Genomic DNA, 20,402 nt, shown 5'->3' with positions numbered 1-20,402 from the left:
CTGCAAAATAATTATATTTCAATGGAGATATTACGCTGCAAAAAAAATCTATTATATGTCAAGTGCTAAATGAAGCAGTTTATAGCACCAAGACACATTTATTGGTGCTTTTAATCAAAGCAAATAACTTTTGCAAGCTGATCATTCCATTGTTTTCCTGCAATTTTAATTTGCTTCCTTAATAACAAAAATATGCTTTTCGACCAGCAGTTGTCACTTTACTTCTGAAAGAACAAAATGCTAGATTCTTTTTAAAAATATTCCTGGTTTACCATCTCCATATGGTTGGAATCTATTCTCCCAAAGTCCTGTGGTTAAAAAAAAAAAAAAAAAAAGATGTACAAAAAGTTAGCCTTCTTACAAAGGTGGTCCCAAAGTCCACATTTTCCTTAAGTCCAAAGAGGGACTGAGGGACCCTTAACCCTATCTGTTGGTGGCAGAAGAGCTGAAGAACTTTTGCTCCAATGCACTTCATTTGTTCCTTTGTAAAGTTTAAGGTTCAAAGCTGAGAAGGTTCTTTGTAGGCTTCAAGTTGAACGCAACCTGCTTTCTTTCAACATGCCAGTCATCACTGCTGCAACAGCAAGAGCCCTGAGCTTACCTCTTAGGACTAAATTTCAACCGTACTGTATTGTATTTCCAGAAATACTAACTGTATTGCATTTCCAGAAAATGTTGAGTACATAAAGAAATCACTCTTTTAGACTTCAAAATGTAATAAAAAGCCAAAGACTTTCACCATATCTCAGCAAGCCTGCCTACAACATCGAGTATTGATGAATTTCTCATGAGAATAATAGTCCAGATTTCTCCAGAAGGCCCACTGTGTACCAGATCCCCCTTGAAGTGCTCTTGAGCCTTCTCTCCTGTAATACTCACAACAATCCTATGCGATAAAGCCTTTGTGTAGCCCAATTCACAGATGAGGAAACTGAGGCTAGAGAGATTAAGTACTTTGCCCAATGATTTAGCCAGTTTTCCTAGATGTCCCCTGGCAGTGCTCAACAGATGTTGACCAACAGACTCAAACCCACTTAAGAAACCCTTCTTCACCCACATCCCAGTGGTCCATTAAATCTGAGTGCTGGTCAGAGTCACTTGAACAGCCAAGTCTGACACGTGACAAAGACACGGAACTGGAGGTCCCCAGATCTGTGGGCATCTCTATTGCTAAGGCTCAACAAGCACCGGCCCCAGAGAAAGTTCCTCCTCTTCTTCCTACCTTCAACCTTATTTTCAGAAAAGACCCATTTGAAATCCTCTCCAAACCTCACAGTAGGATTCCCCTCTCTGTATCTGCCTGTTTTCAGCAGGAAGTGTGACTAATCGCAAAACTATGATGGGAAGAGCCTGTAGAGGGCTCCCGGCCTGGCTGTGATGACACCACACTCGTTCAGCGCCAGCCAGCCCTGCCCCCAGGAGGGTGTTCTGTCTCCACTTCATCCCTAAACCTGGTACCGCAGGCCCCAGAAAGGGGAGAGGGCACCTTCCACTTTCCGGCTGCCCCGCAATAAAGCTGCTGACTGTGCCGTGCTACTTGCTCTACCGCTCTCCCCACTGCTCCTGCCTCCAGCCTCCCCGCCCTACCCACTTGTTACCATTAAGCCTGTATCGTCTAAAAGGCACTGATTATTACTGCCAACGAGCCGCTGTTCAGTGTGGATCTTAGAGAGCAGCGTGCTGACAAGACGCGTTTCCAGAACAAAGAACGTCAAACAGACGCTTAGGTCCAAAGGAGAAAGCCATGTGGTATGCATGGTGTTTGCGAGTGGGAGAGAGGACATGTGCCCACTCGTGTGTAAGGTATATGAGCATGCACAGGCATGAAGACTGGAGAGAGGGGGCTCCTGAGAACGTTACCAATAATCAGGTCTCATGATCCTAAGGAAGAAAGAGGGGGAACAACACTGAAACAGAAGACATCATCTTTTCCTGGAGAAATCACTGAAGTTTACATAAAGAATTTTCTTTTCAGGATCACAACAGCTGGGGTTCTTCGTAACTGTGATATTGGGCACTGATTATGACCAAACTCTGTGCTAACCATTTCACATGAATCCCAACATTCACCTTATGAAATATACACTGCTATTTCCATTTTACAGAGAAGGGAAACGGGGGTTCAGAGAGGCTGGATTATTTCCTCAGTGTCACACAGCTAATAAGCGGTGAACTCAGAGTCAGTTAGGACCATGTGAAGAAGACAGTGTTGGTGCTCCAAACTTGTTGCTACTGGTTCACCTTCTTCCAAAAATTAAAGACATTGTTGTGAGCTAATCACCACCACTTCCAGCCCTGAATGCAAAGGCTATTTTCACCACAGCACAATCAGGGCCAGATGCTTTCAAATAATCACTGCACAAAAAGCCCCTTAGGCAGCTTGTTAACATACTTTTTCTTGGCCACACCCTACTGATTCTGATTCCACTTCGTCTGAGTCAGGTCCTAGGAATCTGCATTTCCAACCAGCCATTTCAACTGATTTTAGCGCAGAGTGTAAAGACACGGGTCTCATCCAGGGCTCGGGTTGATGTTAGGGTACGTGGATGTCTCCATCGTTAGTCAATGCACTTCGACCTACCTCATCATCACTCCTAGCAGCCTCTCTCTAGGGTCCGGGATGGGAACTGCTGCTGCTGCTGCTAAGTCGCTTCAGTCGTGTCCAACTCCGTGCGACCCCATAGACGGCAGCCCACCAGGCTCCCCCGTCCCTGGGATTCTCCAGGCAAGAACACTGGAGGGGGGTGCCATTTCCTTCTCCAATGCATGAAAGTGAAAAGTGAAAGTGAAGTCGAGTCCAACTCTTAGTGACCTCATGGATTGCAGCCCACCAGGCTCCTCCATCCATGGGATTTTCCAGGCAAGAGTACTGGAATGGGGTGCCACTGGGATGGGAACGTATAGACCCAAATACAGCAAAACTTGGAGAGAGGGCTTATTCCTTTAAGAAACTTGTTTTTGCAACCCCCAGATTGAGAGAAGATTAAGCTATTTCATGGATTCTCTAAACATGCCCCAAATTAAAAGCAAGCCCGTTTACTTCAGGAGACTCTAAGTTCTGTGAGGGCCAGCACAGTGCCTGTCACTTACCAGACATGCCGTTACACGTGTGGAATTGATGCATGAAGGAGAATGAAACCAATCTGCTTATGGTTGCTAACATCTCTAAGAAAGAAACTTGAAATCTTTACAGCAGAGTTCCTCAACCACAGCACTGAGCTTTTTATGTATTTATTTTTAATCGAAGGATAATTACTTTACAATATTGTGTTGGTTTTTGCCATACATTAACATGAATTAATTAGCCATCGGTATGCGTGGGGTCTGAGTTTCAGCTTCAGTGGTGGAGCAGAGTGAACTGTCACCCCCAGGCCAACTGGGAGATACCCGCATGCCTTTGGCCACAGGTGGGAGAGGGGAGAGAGCATCAGCCTGGCCAAAGCCCTTCCTACTGACTTTTTGGACCTGATAATTCTTCACTGTTGCGGGGAGGGGGCGGGTTGTCCTGCGCATTGTAGGGGGGTTAGCATCATCCCTAGCCTCTAGCCACTGCATGCCCGCAGCAAGCCTCCCCCATCCAAAGCCATGACCACCAAAAGTATCTCCAGACATTGCCAAAGATCCTCTGCGCAGCAAAATCACACGTGGTTGAGAATCGCTGTTTTAAAGGAGGCCAAAAAAGTATCGAATATTTACATTGCTTTCAAAAGTGCCTAATTCCCTTCTGATCACCATCTCCATTAGCATCATACCCTTCTCCCAAAAGGGTTTTTGGTTATTATTGTTGTTTGTTTAATGGCCTCAGAATCTCTGGAAACTTTGCATCTCTTTTCAGGACACATTTCCAGCGTGTTTTTGAAGGACGATTAAGGTGTACAACAATCTCAAATCTCAGGAGACCAGGAATAGAATGAATATAAGAGTTTTTAAAGAAGAAAGAAACAGATTTATATGAAAAGAGAGATATCAGAATGTTATAAGACTTTTTCTAGACATAGACAAATACCTTCAAAATTCCAAGGAAATTATTTTCCATCTAGAATGATATACCCAGCCCAATTTTCAGTCAAATTTGAGGTTTGAATAAATTTATTTTTAGACATGCAAGGAATAAAAAAAAAATTCTTCCCATGCGCCCTTTCTTAGGAAGTTCCTGGAGGATATCCTTCAGCAAATTCAGAAAATTAACCAAAAAGAAAAGAAGAATGGGATGCAGGAAAGAGGAAATCTAGCACAGGAAAGTGGATAAGAGGTACTTTCCACACCCAAAGAGCACTCCTCCAAATGGGGAGGGCTGTGGGGCAGGAGGAAGAACATAAATGAGTGTTTGGAAATGGACAAATTATTGACAGACATCAGGTGACATATCTATTAGCAAATCTGGAAAAAATAGTAGTGATCTGTACTTAGAACTGAGCAAGTTAAAAAAAAAAAAAACGTGGAGGGGGGCAATTCTTTACTACAGGCGAAATAAAAGGTTAAGATAGTTTGAGGAAAAATGATTATGTTTGTTGACTTGACAATAAACAATATTCACCCAGTCAACACCATGTAAACACTGAATATTAACTGAACAAAAATTGTAGTAAGTGTATCCAAGGGTTGGAGCTAGGAAGGGAGGGAGGTGAATCAGAGAGCTGAAGCATTCATCTATCACACTCTGGAGAAAGTCAGGAAAGGACTAAGGCTGAGGTAACAGCGTGAGCACAGGATCTGGAAATAAAGGCGTAAACACCGGAAGCGAAGGGAAAGTCGCTCAGTCGTGTCCACTCTTTGCAGAAGAAACAGTTTAAAAAGTTGAAAGTGGTTGCCTCTGAAGAAAAAGATTAGAGGCGGGAGGACCAAGCAGAGGCTTCCCACTGTTTGTTACAAGCCTTTCTCCTTGATTAACTATATGCATGCATTACCTTAATGAAAGTACAAGTCAACTTAAAGACATAACAAGGCGAGATACTATTTCTAAATGACTCGGCGCCTGGAAGGCGGGGAGCACACACGCCCCTCACCTGGTACGCAGCTGCTCTGGTGCTGTCCCCACCTCGCTGCCAGCCGCGGTGCAGAATCTCGTATCCATACTACGGATGTCAGCGCATTCTCAGGGCTGTCTCAGGCTTTTCCTCTGCTTCTGTCGCACCTGCCTGCCTGCTGCTGCCTCAGCCTAGAAGGCCTGTCTCCCAAATGTGCGGTGAGTGGGTGACACTCACCCTTCAGTCCCTCTCGAAGTCACCCCCCGCAGAGGCCTCCCCTGCCTTCCTAGCTAAAATAGCATCTCGGGTCCTCTTTAGTCTCTCCCCTCTTCTACTGTATCTCATTTACAGGACTTGTCACTATCTGAAGTATCCATTCACTTACCCATTTCCTCTCTCAACTGAATATCAACTTTCAAAGGGCAAGAACTGTCTTTGCTGATACGTTGCCAGCTTAGGAACCAGGCCTAATAAATATTTAACTGGACGGAAGGATGTGAGGATGGATGAATAAATAAATGAAAGTTTGTTTGAATTGGGGGATTGCGATTACACTATTCATACTAAGTGTAAAATAGGTAACTAATGGGAACATACTCTATAGCACAGGGAACTCTACCTTAATGCACTGGGATGATCTGAATGCGAAGCAAGTTCAAAAGAGAGGGGATATATGGACACAGATGGCTGATTCATTTTGCCGTACTAACATTGTAAAGCACCTATATTCCAATAAAAATTAATTAAAAAAAAAAAAAAAGCAAGCTAGCAGGAGCTCCCTTGATTGAGGAACGGTCCTCCTCTATCAGAAGTCATCCTCGTAGACTGAGCATGCGTGGGAGGGACACACACATGGCACCAAGGGAGGAAGGGGACACCTTCACTCTCTAGACAGTTCAGCCTGACACTGAACGAGTGAGTGAGCAAACGCTCTCGTGCTATGGAAGTGTCCCAGCCTATTGCTTGTGCAGTCTCTGGGTTAAGATGAATTCCAGGTGGCACCATATTATTTCCAGAGATTGTTCCTCTGTTTTATCTGCTTAACCCATCAAAGTCTGCCACGCCCGCCGTTCCCCCTTCTACCTCATCATAGTTCTTCCATCTGCAGGCCTCGTCTCTCAGAAAGAAACCTTCTTGGAGCTTCTTCAATTGATAGGTTTCAGGACATATTTTGCATAGTCAAGTAGCTTTTTAAAGTTCTGGACATCAGGTTTCCAAGAGCACAGGATCAGGACAGCTACTAGAGTGACATAATAAAGAATGCAGATGCACTTGACAGATTTAGATGGGAGGAATGTCTTATTAAAAGCAAGATTTAGGTACAGATGGTGTGAGGTATGTGCCATTGCACAGGAGGCTCTGAGAAGAATCCAGGCATAAGGCATAGACCACAGAGGAAAGGACAACCCCTGGAGACATTTTTAAGAGACAACTGGCCCAGGATTCTAAGTGAATGGGGAGACAGCACCATGTGCTGGTTAAAAGCATGGGCCACACCCAAAAGGGAAAAAGGGAGAAAAAGGGCCCTTCACTGTAAGGGCCCAGGTTCAATCCCTGGTTGGGAAGATCTTACAGGCTGTGCACTATGCGGAATAAAAAGAGCATGGGCAAGGATTTCCAGAAACTCCACCACTTGTGACTGAACAACCTTGGGCATGCTGATTAGTTCCTTCACCTGAGACATGGGACAGTGATACCTGCCTGCCAAGGAGTGTTGTGAGGATTAAAAGCCTGGAAACATGTTGGCATAGTGTCTGGGGCACAGTAAGTGTCCAATAAATGGACAATGTGTGTGAGCTAAGCCGTTTCAGTTGTGTCTGACTCTTTGCAACCTTATGGCCAGGCTCCTCTGTCCATGGGATTTTCCTGGCAAGAATACTGGAGTGAGTTTCCATTTCCTCCTCCAGGGCGTCTTCCTGACCCAGGGAACAAACCCACGTCTCCTACATTGCAGACAGAGTATTTACCTCTGAGCCACTAGGAAAGCTCCATAAGAGAGAAGACTCACTGATAATTTCCACGTTTTAAAAAAGATTTTTCTGATGTGGACCGTTTTCAAAGTCTTTATTGAATTTGTTACAATATTGCTTTTATGTTTTGGTTTTTTGCCTACAAGACATGTGGAATCTTAGCTCCCTGACCAGGAAACAAACCACACTCCTACATTGGAAGGCAAAGTCTTAACCACTGGCCCACCAGGGAAGGCCCGATTTCTACATTTCTAATGGAGTAGTACTGCACCCAGACTGAGAGAGAGGGGCTCCTTCGGGAGGCGAGCATTGAGTCGCAACAACTTGAGACTGAAGCTGAGTTCAGGTGGATGGCAAGCATTCAGGTGGCGATTCCTACGCAATTAGAAACACTGCATTTCCTATCTAAGCACACAAGTAAAATTCAGAAATGAAAGGTACTCTTCAGGAAATAAAATACTAGGGAAATTGCTAAATTTTGCTTCCAAAGCCTGTTTCTTGTAAGACTTTGAGAAAAAGAAAACTAACAATTCTTTGAAAAGCATTTATTTTGTTCAGTGATTAAAAGGAAGAAACAGAAAACAACAATTAAAAAAAAGAAACTTGAAGGGCACTCTAGTTAAAAAAAACAGAGAAAGAAAAGTTTCTGAAATTTGATCATGTGGTCCTGAAATTGACCATAGTTAGAATAGACAATTGAAAAGTTTCCATTTTTTCTGCATCTCTGGCCTTCTAAAATAAAAGTTTGCAATAGTCAATTCTCAATTAGCTTTGTTAATGGAGAGGAGCAGTGACACAGATAAAAACAAGCTACAGATAACACAAAAATGATTTACTGCCACTTACAGGGTCCCTTCGACCCCCAGCCTCCCACCTTCTCAAAGCCCTCCAATCAGCTCCTTCAGACCCCCAACGCGTGGTGTCAGGAGGAGACTGTGGGTCACAGAGATAATCTATTCAAGGGTAATGGATTTGACTACAATTTAGCATTGATTAATTATGGTGTCCAATTTTAATTCAGTGCCATTCACTAACTAATTAGATAAGGGTTTTCTATGTTCTATTTTTGGCACAGAAAATTCTAAGCATAGGTACCTTAAAATTAGCAGTGCTGTTAAGATTTAATAATTATTTATCCCCAACCTCACAATGAGCACTGTACAAAGGTCAGAAGACCTACGTTCTTCCCGGTTGTACCCGTGATATGGATTTTGCAACCAGGTAATCTGTTTGCCTCTCTGAACTGTTTACTCCTTTATAAAGTGGAAATCAATGAGGTGGATGTGTAAGGTTGGTTCCAGAGCCACCATTCTAGGTCATCCTCATGATGCAAACCTTGTTTTTAACATGTTTGCCCTTTGACCTGTACTCACAAGTTTATGGCAGTGGTTCTTCCCCAAGGCAGTTTTGTCTCCCAGGAAACTTGGCAATGTCTGGACACATTTTTATTGTCAGGACTGGGAGGCAGAGGGTGATTCTGTCATCTAGTGGGTAACAGGCCAGGGATGATGCTGAACATTCTACAAGGTTCAGGACAGTCCTCTACACCAAAGAATTATCTGGCCCAAAATGATAATAGTGTTGGGGTTGAAAAACCCTAATACATAGAAAGATACCTTGACATAGGTCAGTAGTCTAGGAACTGCTCTATTTTGGAAGAAGAATAGAAGTTTAGATTATAGGATAATAGTATATTAAATTGGAACTTACTACTAGGCACCATGGACATCACCAGATGGTCAACACCGAAATCAGATTGATTATATTCTTTGTAGCCAAAGATGGAGAAGCTCTATACAGTCAGCAAAAACAAGACCGGGAGCTGACTGTGGCTCAGACCATGAACTCCTTATTGCCAAATTCAGACTTAAATTGAAGAAAGTAGGGAAAACCACTAGACCATTCAGGTATGACCTAAATCGAATTCCTTATGATTATACAGTGGAAGTGAGAAATAGATTTAAGGGACTAGATCTGATAGACAGAGTGCCTGATGAACTATGGATGGAGATTAGTGACATTGTACAGGAGACAGGGATCAAGACCATCCCCATGGAAAAGAAATGCAAAAAAGCAAAATGGCTGCCTGGAGGCCTTACAAATAGCTGTGAAAAGAAGAGAAGTGAAAAGCAAAGGAGAAAAGGAAAGATATAAGCATCTGAATGCAGAGTTCCAAAGAATAGCAAGGAGAGATAAGAAAGCCTTCCTCAGTGATCAATGCAAAGAAATAGAGGAAAACAACAGAATGGGAAAGACTAGAGATCTCTTCAAGAAAATTAGAGATACCAAGGGAACATTTCATGCAAAGATGGGCTCGATAAAGGACAGAAATGGTATGGACCTAACAGAAGCAGAAGATATTAAGAAGAGGTGGCAAGAATACACAGAAGAACTCTACAAAAAAGAGCTTCATGACCAAGATAATCACAAGGGTGTGATCACTCACCCAGAGCCAGACATCCTGGAATGTGAAGTCAAATGGGCCTTAGAAAGCATCACTACGAACAAAGCTAGTGGAGATGATGGAATTCCAGTTAAGCTATTTCAATCCTGGAAGATGATGCTGTGAAAGTGCTGCACTCAATATGTCAGCAAATTTGGAAGACTCAGCAGTGGCCACAGGACTGGAAAAGGTCAGTTTTCATTCCAGTCCCAAAGAAAGGCAATGCCAAAGAATGCTCAAACTACCGCACAATTGCACTCATCTCACACGCTAGTAAAGTAATGCTCAAAATTCTCCAAGCCAGGCTTCAGCAGTACGTGTACTGTGAACTTCCAGATGTTCAAGCTGGTTTTAGGAAAGGCAGAGGAACCAGAGATCAAATTGCCAACATATGCTGGATCATGGAAAAAGCAAGAGAGTTCCAGAAAAACATCTATTTCTGCTTTATTGACTATGCCAAAGCCTTTGACTGTGTGGATCACAATAAACTGTGGAAAATTCTGAAAGAGATGGGCATACCAGACCACCTGACCTGCCTCTTAAGAAACCTGTATGCAGGTCAGGAAGCAACAGTTAGAACTGGATATGGAACAACAGACTGGTTCCAAATAGGAAAAGGAGTACATCAAGGCTGTATATTGTCACCCCGCTTATTTAACTTATATGCGGAGTACATTATGAGAAACGCTGGGCTGGAAGAAGCACAAGCTGGAATCAAGATTGTCGGGACAAATATCAATAACCTCAGATATGCAGATGACACCACCCTTATGGCAGAAAGTGAAGAGGAACTAAAAAGCCTCTTGATGAAAGTGAAAGAGGAGAGTGAAAAAGTTGGCTTAAAGCTCAACATTCAGAAAACTAAGATCATGGCATCTGGTCCCATCACTTCATGGGAATTAGATGGGGAAACAGTGTCAGACTTTATTTTTGGGGGCTCCAAAATCATTGCAGATGGTGATTGCAGCCAAGAAATTAAAAGACACTTACTCCTTGGAAGCAAAGTTATTACCAACCTAGATAGCATATTCAAAAGCAGAGACATTACTTTGCCAGCAAAGGTCCGTCTGGTCAAGGCTATGGTTTTTCCAGTGGTCATGTATGGATGTGAGAGTTGGACTGTGAAGAAAGCTGAGTGCCAAAGAATTGATGCTTTTGAACTGTGGTGTTGGAGAAGACTCTTGAGAGTCCCTTGGACTGCAAGGAGATCCAACCAGTCCATCCTAAAGGAGACCAGTCCTGGGTGTTCATTGGAAGGACTGATGCTAAAGCTGAAACTCCAGTACTTCGGCCACCTCATGCGAAGAGTTGACTCATTGGAAAAGACTCTGCTGCTGGGAGGGATTGGGGGCAGGAGGAAAAAGGGACAACAGAGGATGAGATGGCTGGATGGATGGCATCACCGACTAGATGGAAATGAGTCTGGGTGAACTCTGGGAGTTGGTGATGGACAGGGAGGCCTGGTGTGCTGCGATTCATGGGGTCACAAAGAGTAGGACACGACTGAGTGACTGAACTGAACTGAACTGAGACACCAAAGACTCCATAAATATGAAATTCCAAAATGAGGTTCCGAATCACTTTGTGGAAATTTCAAAGAACATTATTAAAAACTGGATAAACAGCCCTAAAACCTGCAAGGAAGCCATAAAAGGGTTGCATTTGTGGATACTGGGGGAGCATTTGCAAAAGGAATTTTTTTGTAGACAGCACTACCCTGTGTGACTCTTAATCCCATCCCACAGGGAAAGAGCTGGATTGGAATCATTTTTAATTCTGCTCCCAGAGAGCCTCCTGAGGAAATGAGGCTCCAAAGTCTCAGTGGAGTGGAAAGTCCAGAAAATAAGGAATAAGAAGAGAGCTCAACTAGGAGATAGTATGGATGGCCCACCTCCTAGAACTATTGTTGGAGGGACCCGAGAAAAAGCTTCACCTCTGAGCATCTGCCAGGCCCAGCCTGTGCAAAGCCAGCTCACAAACATACCATTCAAGTAAGAACTTTTCTGTACCTTTTTGCTCCCAACCTTCTTGTGCTCTGACCTCAGAGGAGCCGAAGTTTAGAAAATAGAGAAAGAGGGAAAACGGGTTAGGAAAAGAAGAACAGGTTATGGCTGAGATAACAGGAGTCTTACCTTTTAATGTATATTGATGTGCTGGGCTTCCTCTGTGGCTCAGATGGTAAAGAATCCGCCTGCAGTGTGGGAGACCTGGGTTTGATACCTGGGTTGGGAAGATTCCCTGGAGAAGGGAAAGGGTACCCACTCCCGTATTCTGGCCTGGAGAATTCCATGGACTGTATAGTCCATGGATTCACAAAGAGTAAGACATGACTGAGCGACTTTCACTTCACTTCACTTGACATGCTAATTAATGCATCCAGCTGGAATTCTATTTCAAAATCAAGATGGTGTCTTTTGGCTAAGATTGAGAGTAGGTAGGACTTTCCATTCCTTATGTGACTAGAACATTCCTGGAGGATGTCAGAATTTTCACCCAACACGAGAGAAAAAACGCTCCATTAAATAAATTTTAAAAAGCAGTGGAGGTCAAAATTATATTTCATTCCATTACATCTTACTGGTCACAATTGTTCATATACTAGTTATAGACTCAAACTTCCATTTTCCTCCTTTTAAAAATATAACCAAGATTCCTTTTGAACTGTGCCTACAGGGCTTGGGGGGGGGGAAACCTTGCTAGATATTCTCTGTTTAGCTATATTAGAAATGTAAAATTTTCCAAGTTCAAAAGATATAATATTTTTGGTTCCTATGAATTTTGAATCAAGTTTATTGAACTTTTTACTCTGAGGGGGAAAAAATCTTAAATCTTACCTGTGTGTCATTAGATTCAAGGTTCTCCAAAGATTATACACTGAGCTGTGAGTTCTCCCAGTACCTATAGTCTAACTTTGATGTTCTCAAATTTTCCAGATTTGAGTTTAATAACATTGTCAGATATTTTGAAAGGATGACTTTTCAGCTATTGCCATACATTAAATATGTCAACTATTTTATTAATTACGTGTCATCTTATATTTGTATGGGCTGAAGTAATTTCTCCCGGTATCTTCAAAGGCATAATAAAGAGGTTTAAAATTGGTAGAAATGTCATGCACAGATGGAAACATTTAATAATTTAATTGTATTCCACAAATAAGTCTTCACTTAGAGATTTTTTCAAATTAAATATTATCACTTCTTTTCTTTATACTTCTCTTTATATGACCATGACTGAAGAGAAAGAAGAATAATCAAAGCCTTTAGAATATTTCCTGGGTCCCATTGATCCTCTCAAAGTGAGGTCAATAGGCCAGCAACTTCAGCAGGACCTGAAAGCTCATTAGGTACAGAATTTCAGGCCCTGCCCTTAAGCAACTGAATCTGAACCTGCATTTCATAGTATTTTTAGGTTATTCTCATAGACATTAAAATTTGAGGACTGAGCTAGGCCATCATTGAGGAGGCCTGTGATGATACCAGATAACAATTTAGCTCAAGACAAATAAGTGCAAATAACCCAGTTAGGATGAATTTCTTTACACTCAAAAAAATAAATCCACAGTAGAAGCAAAGTAAATCCTTGGCAGTGAAAATTCATTTTAATCCAAAGAGAGTGCTGCCAGAGACTTTGTACAAACCTCCATCTGTAACCACAAGCAATTGGTTCAGTGGAATCAATTCAGTTTGGACTCAGTCTGTAACTCCCAAAATTGTATTGGCCAACTATTGTGTAAGACTCACAACATTCTTAATAATCCTGGCTGACTAAAAATTGTGAACATTTTTTGTGTCCTTTTACCTTTTTTTTTCTTTGCTTATGAGTTCCTAAACCCATAGACAAGATTGAGAAGATAGAAAGAAAATATTGTCACAATGCCTATTTTTTTTAATGCTGTTTTGGTGAAACCTGCACCACTGCTTCTCTTTGCTTCACATTCTAGAATCAGCTGGAGAACGTTCAAAGATCCCCATGCCCAGGCTGCACCCCACACCAGCTAAGTCAGAATCTCTGGAGCCGGAACCGAGGCATTAGTAGTTTCTCAAAGTCTCCAGGTGACTACAGCGTGCAGACAATAGGAACCAAAGATCTATACAAGTCAGACTGAAGGAGTTGACGATTGCATGGTGAGGTCATCAAAGGAAATAGCTAATATTCATAATTTAGGCCCCCAGCTAGATTTGGCCGAGGTTACGGTAAGCCTGGTGGGCTGCCATCTATGGGGTCGCACAGAGTCGGACACGACTGAAGTGACTTAGCAGCTGCTTAGCAGCAGGGTAGTCATCTAGACCAACACATTACCCTCTCACTCAACCACTAGCCTGACTCGGACTCTTTATCATCTCTAAGCTAGACCCTGGCAGCAGCCAACTCCCTAGTCTCCTGCTCCTAGCCTTGGCCAATCATAATCTACATTGCCCATCTTCTCCACTATCTACACTGTTCCCCCCGGCCCACTGATCTGCCTAGAAAAAAAATTAGACCATACCCCCACCACCTTACAACTCATCAAAGGCTCACATTGCCTATTTAATAAGTTCTAAGCTGCTTAACCGGGCAACCTAGGCCTTCCATACTTTATCCCATGCCAGCACCTCCAACTTCTCCTCCTGATCTCCCTACCTCTAAGCTCCAGCAACTCCAGTAACACATTTCCACATTCCCCAAGCCACTCCATGCCCTTAGACCTTTGTCCATGCCTCCTCCTCATTTCTTGGACTAACTAACTCCTGCTCACCATTCAAGACCTCAGCTCAGGTGTCACTCTCTAGGAAGCCTTCATTTTCCCCACCCAACCCCTTTAAAAGTTGCTTTCAATGGGACTTCTTTGTACGCCAAAGTGAAAGAAATAGCACAGAGGTGAAAGAGCATCTCTTTCAGTGTGTTCTGAAAAAAGCAAAGCATCTCATTAAACAGATGCAGGAGACAGATGAAGTGCAAAAGCGATGGGAGTCCTAAATAATCAACCAGCTTGTTTCCTTTACAAGGTGGATACAGCCAGGTGATGACAGGTTCTCTAAATCATGAGAGCCTGGGCAAAAAAGGAACACAAACCAGTCAAAACGGGAGAACTTTCTCTGTTATAAATGACAAAGCTGCATTCATTACAAATTTGTTTTCAAACTTACTGAAGAAAGATGAATTCCTAAGCTTTGAATGATAAATAGACTTTATATGATTCTATCTATAATGACAATCTAACCATTTTTACAAATCTCAGACTCTGATGATGTTTCAGAACCATTTGGGGTTATTTTTGGTGTGAACAGTTCAGGAACCTTCTAGCTTGTGTTATTCTCATCAGAACCTATGAATTTTTTTGAAAGAGAGTTATCATAACCATCTGCCCCCTAAAATAACAACAATAAGGCCCCAGCTAGATTACAAATGGTACCGAGGCCTCATGCACTGTTTCCAGTGCAATTTCTTTTGCCTTATTAGTCACAGTATTTTTTAATCTCTCTTCCAGGTGTTTCAGTTGAAGGAAAGAAAATAACATTTATTCTGCACACATTTATATGCCAAACACTGTTTAAAGTATTTCTGTATGTATCTCCACATGTAACACTTACAACAACACTGTGAAATAACCATTATTATCTATCTCTTGCAAACAAAGAAACTGAAGCTCAAGAAGCTTAAATTACCCAAGACCACACAATTAGTTATGATAGTAATACGTTCCATAAAGCTGCATCTTTATTCACAAAATAATGATGACAATAATATAACTTAAAATGAATAATCAACAAGAACCTACTGTATATAGTGCAGAGAACTCGGGTCAACGTTATGTAGCAGCCTGAATGGTTAGGAGGTTTTGGGGAGAATATATGCAGATACAGATATTTATATGGCTGACATTTGCTGTCCACCTGAAACTATTACAACACTGTTCATCGCTATACTCCAATTCAAAATACAAAGTTTAAGAAAAAAACAAGTTATATATGGCTGCACATATGCAGAGTACATCATGAGAAACGCTGGGCTGGAAGAAGCACAAGCTGAAATCAAGATTGCTGGAAGAAATATCAATAACCTCAGATATGCAGATGACACCACCCTTATGGCAGAAAGTGAAGAGGAACTAAAAAGCCTCTTGATGAAAGCGAAAGAGGAGAGTGAACAAGTTGGCTTAAAGCTCAACATTCAGAAAACTAAGATTATGGCATCTGGTCCCATCACTTCATGGGAATTAGATGGGGAAACAGTGGAAACAGTGTCAGACTTTATTTTGGGGGGGCTCCAAAGTCACTGCAGATGGTGACTGCAGCCATTAAATGAAAAGACGCTTCCTCCTTGGAAGGAAAGTTATGACCAACCTAGATAGCATATTCAAAAGCAGAGATATTACTTTGCCAACAAAGGTCCATCTAGTCAAGGCTATGGGTTTTCCAGTGGTCATGCATGGATATGAGAGTTGGACTGTGAAGAAAGTTGAGCGCCAAAGAATTGATGCTTTTGAATGTGGTGTTGGAGAAGACTCTTGAGAGTCCCTTGGACTGCAAGGAGATCCAACCAGTCCATCCTAAAGGAGATCAGTACTGGGTGTTCATTGGAAGAACTGATGTTAAAGCTGAAACTCCAATACTTTGGCCACCTCATGCAAAGAGTTGACTCATTGGAAGACCCTGATGCTGGGAGGGATTGAGGGCAGGAGGAGAAGGGGACGACAGAGGATGAGATGGCTGGATGGCATCACCGACTCGATGGACATGAGTTTGAGTGAACTCTGGGAGCTGGTGATGGACAGGGAGGCCTGGCGTGCTGCGACTCATGGGGTTGCAAAGAGTCGGACATGACTGAGCGTCTGAACTGAACTGAACACATAGACTCAAACACTGTATCTCAGGGAGAAAAAAAAAAAAGGAAAAAGAAAACAAAGACCCAGTTAAACTCCTCCAAAGCTTATGCCAAGTCCAAAGCAAACAGAGCAAAGTATATGAAAGTAGACTACAGTGTTGCTTCTCTGCAGAAGTACTAGAGTTCAACAAACAGCTCTTAAGGATACCAGCGAATCTTTGACTGCCAGTGTTAAACAGAAGGCTCTCCTGTCTGTATTTCTTCTTCAAGGAACATAAGTTCCAACATAAAGCAAAGGAAGAAATAAAGTACAAAGCCAAGAATATTCTAAGAAAATATAAAAACACAGCTGTTTATCAATGTTGTGTATGATCTCAGATATCAGACTTTTTCTCCTCATCTAAAATCGTATCATTATGAGAGTAATTCTTTCCTAGAAATTGCTTTTTACTGATAAAACCCAAACTTACAAATCAGCGTTGGAAGGATATGTTAAAGATTCAGGCCACCACAGCATTCCCATAATATCCCTCCTCCATCACCCAAACACAGGTTCCAATGTAGAGGTGGAATATCTATTCAAGAGTAGCTACCTCTTGCCTTTAAGTACACTTTGAGGAATGGAAGGAAACCTCATTTGGATCCTCAAAAGAAGGAATCATTTGTAACAAATGTCTAAATAAATGTACTTCTCAACTTATAGTTTCAGTGCTGGTTGACATCTCAGCGCCGATGTGGCCTGTCAGTGGTGATGACTGTATTATGTGCATGAATCCATTAATATCTTCTGGGTATAGTATCATACCCCATTCATCATATTAAGGTTTAGCAGCTGAAAACTCCAGAGACACCGAGGTTGTCTGGCTAAAAAACACTGATCCTACAGTATTAAAGTGAGAATCATACTCCAGAGCCAACCAACAATAAATTCATGTTAAAAAATAACAAACTCACAGCAAGAGAAATCAGGCCCACAATTTAATAGAAGATCGATTAAGGAGCTACTAACCCCTAATCTGTGGTCCGTATCTGTTCATCAAGGTTCACTGTCATTTGTTCCAGTCTTGACCTTAAGGAAAATAAACTAATATAAAATAAGATAAAACATTCCCGAATACCTCATGATACCCAAGGAGACCGCAGCACTTCCATGCTGCATTAAAGAGGCTTTTTCCAAGGTCAATCTGAGCTTTACTACATAGATTGTGTTTATATATAAGGTACGAGCACTTTTTAAACTGTCTGAAAATACTGGTAATCTGAAAACTATGACTTGCTTAAAATCATACACTCTGTGATGTCTTTTCAATAGTCCCTGTGATCTTCTAATATGGGGAAGTGGTTTTTACCAAGCTAACCACCAGCCTTGAAATACCTAATGATGCCCTGGGACTGGAGGGAATCATTCCAAATTGCTCTAAATTGAACTTCCCATGGTAAGAACAAAGGGTGGCACTTAACTCAAGGCCAACAGCCATGAGCCTTGGGGGGTCCAATTTTCGACTCAGGATTCCAGTCTTGGGAACTTCAGGATTTTCAAGTACACTGTCTTAATCTGGCATGCAGAGTGAACTTGTCCGTTTACCCAGAGAAAAAGCCTGTGTGGTGGTTTTGTAATTTTCCTAAGATTTCCTTTCTTTGCTAGAAGCTGGAGAGCTTCAGGCTAGAGATAGAGCTAGCTGGGAAAACGACGAGGCCCTGCCCTGTCTTATCATTTACCCAGGCTCACCCTAAATTTCTAAATGGTCTCCTTAAAGATAAGCTACCTCATTCTCAAAATGCATGTCAGCACTCTATGCCGTACCTATTACAGCAAATCATGAATGACAGAGCTAATCAATTTCTCTCCAGGAAGAATCACACTTTATTAGGATATTTTCTGGTTGCAAGGAATAGAAATCCCTTTGAACTAGCTTAAGCAAAGGAAATGTGTATTATAAGAACTCCTGGGTATCTTAAGGAATTCAAGTGTTGTTAAATAACCAAGCTTCAGAAAGGGCAAGAAGAAGGAATTAGAACATTTTAGGGGACCCTAAAGTCTTCTTTCCTTCTCTTAGCATTGGCTCCTTCTTTTGTTTCCCAGTCTTGGTGGTAGAAAATGTTCATCACGAGCACTTCCCTCTTTGATGCGCTCTCCTCCATTCAAGGCAGCATCCAGACTGATCTATGTACTCTGCCTCTAATTCCGCTTTTCCAAGGCAGGGATTGATTGACTTACTTTGAATAAGGTGCCCAACTCAAACAATCCATGAAGGCCAAGAGGAGGGGCCCTTTGTTCAAATGTGGCTGCTCCCACTGACGCAATGGGTTGGAGGAACATGAAGACAGAGTAGAATTGACAGATATTGAAAATTATAGTACAGGATGCCCAGTCAAATTTGAGATCAGATAAATAACAAAAAAATTTTAGTATAAGTATATCCTATATAGGACATTATTAATACTGGATGTTAATATTAATGTTATTATTCATAGAAATTAATATTAGGTATTAATTTTCAATATTGACATTAGATATTCCATAGAAATATCTAATGTGTGATATTAGTATTAGATATTCCACAGAAATAGTTTCCATAAATAATAAAGTTTGCAAAATATTGGGTAACATCTATCAATTTATTAAACATTAGAATTAGTGTCTGCTTGAGCCAGGCACAAAGCTCAGCAGAAGATTTTTTAGAACTTTAAATATACCAGTGGGCACTGTAACTCTCTGAGAGGGGAAATGGGGTGTTCGGTGTTTCCCAAACTTAATCTGACTTTGGAAAAGCCACCAGATACCTAGTGTTGCTCAGAACCCAGGCTGAGAAATGCTGACTTAAGGCAAATACATCAAGAAAGATGAATTATGCCAATTAGCAACCGATTATGTATGTTTTGATGTTAAGTCACTCAAGAGCTCCCAACAGCTCTAAAGATATCCCAGTAGAAACCTGCATTATCAGTTAAACACCAACGAAGACCCTGAGCCTGCAGCCAAGAGTCCCATCCCTGGTCATTTCTCCTTTTGTTCTCCATTATCATGGTAACTTAAACTTATCCCTAATTTTACAGAAGTTGTTTACTGCTTGAGGCCATTTCAGCCCTTTTCATAAGGCTTCTAGACCATTCCTAATACCCGCATCTCCTACCAAAAATCACTGCTCTGTTTGCATACTACATTATGATCCAGAAAATTCATGTTGCATCCAGAAAGTTCTGATTGTAGCCAGTGAAACTGCCCATAAGAAATGGCAACAAATCATACCAACAACAGTTTAGTAGCCAAGGGCTGTTTTTCCCAATCATAAAACTCACCTGCTTGAAACTGCCATGTCTCTTCAGCCTCTGTTGACCTTACCCTGAGACACGTGCTGTCTCTTCTTTGGGCATCTTCTGCACTTCCCACTCTCATTCAGAATTTTTGTCAGTCCCCTCAATCCACAACATATCCTTCCATGACAGTTCTTCCTGGGGGTTCTGACTTGCCTCCAAAGACAGAAAACACAAACATCATCCTGATTGAAATACCCCTACTATGTGGACCCTCTTGAACTTGGATGGACCAGTTTTCGAAATGTGCGTGTGTCATGAGGCAACTATGAAAAAAATTATAGCTTACAACTTGCCCCATGTTGTAAGATCTACAAGGACTCAGTATGAGTGACTTAACCAGGGTTAATTGGAAATTTAAATGCTGACGGAATAGCTGATATTAAATTTTTTCAATACTTGATATTTTTAAATCAATGTTTTTAAGTGTGCTAGAGGCTTTTGTGATTTCAAGAATAAATGGGGAAGAGAAAGATGAAAAAAAAGGAGAGTACCTTAACTGCTATGAAAAAAATATGTCATCTGGAATTTGCTTCAAAATAATACTGTATGAGGAATTCCCCTGGTGGTGCACTGGCTAAGACTCTGCTCCCAATGCTGGGACCCAAGTTCGATCCCTGATCAGGGAACTAGGTCCAGCATGCCGCAACTAGGACCCAGGACAGCCAAATAAATAAACCTTTACCCAAATAATAATAATAATAATACAGGTGAGAGGGAACGGCTAAGAGTGTAGGTGGGTCAGGACTGACTGGGGATTCTCAGTTGTTCTAGTTAAGTTATGGGCACTTGGACAGGGTGGAGGGGGCTCATTATACTATTCTTTTTATTTTTGTGTATGTTCAAAGCGATTCATAACAAAATATTTTAAATAAATAAATAGGGTTAGTTGGTGAGGAG

General features: G+C 41.8%; 1 long non-coding RNA gene across 6 annotated transcripts in view; it reads right to left on the bottom strand.

The window, feature by feature from the left end:
• LOC139187200 (uncharacterized) overlaps positions 1-5,769 on the bottom strand; it is a 59,399-nt gene extending 53,630 nt beyond the window's left edge. For 2 of the 6 annotated variants that reach the window (XR_011570797.1, XR_011570798.1), the window contains exon 1: positions 5,007-5,765. This is a non-coding gene — a long non-coding RNA (uncharacterized lncRNA). Of the gene's footprint in view, positions 1-5,006 lie in introns of all 6 variants that reach the window. The other 4 variants (XR_011570796.1, XR_011570801.1, XR_011570799.1 and 1 more) reach the window with 4 other exon arrangements.
• Between the last annotated feature and the right edge of the window lie 14,633 nt (positions 5,770-20,402).

This window comes from Bos indicus, chromosome 2, assembly GCF_029378745.1.
Source record: "Bos indicus isolate NIAB-ARS_2022 breed Sahiwal x Tharparkar chromosome 2, NIAB-ARS_B.indTharparkar_mat_pri_1.0, whole genome shotgun sequence".
NCBI lineage: Eukaryota > Metazoa > Chordata > Mammalia > Artiodactyla > Bovidae > Bos > Bos indicus.
This window is presented reverse-complemented; position numbering and strand designations above follow the sequence as displayed.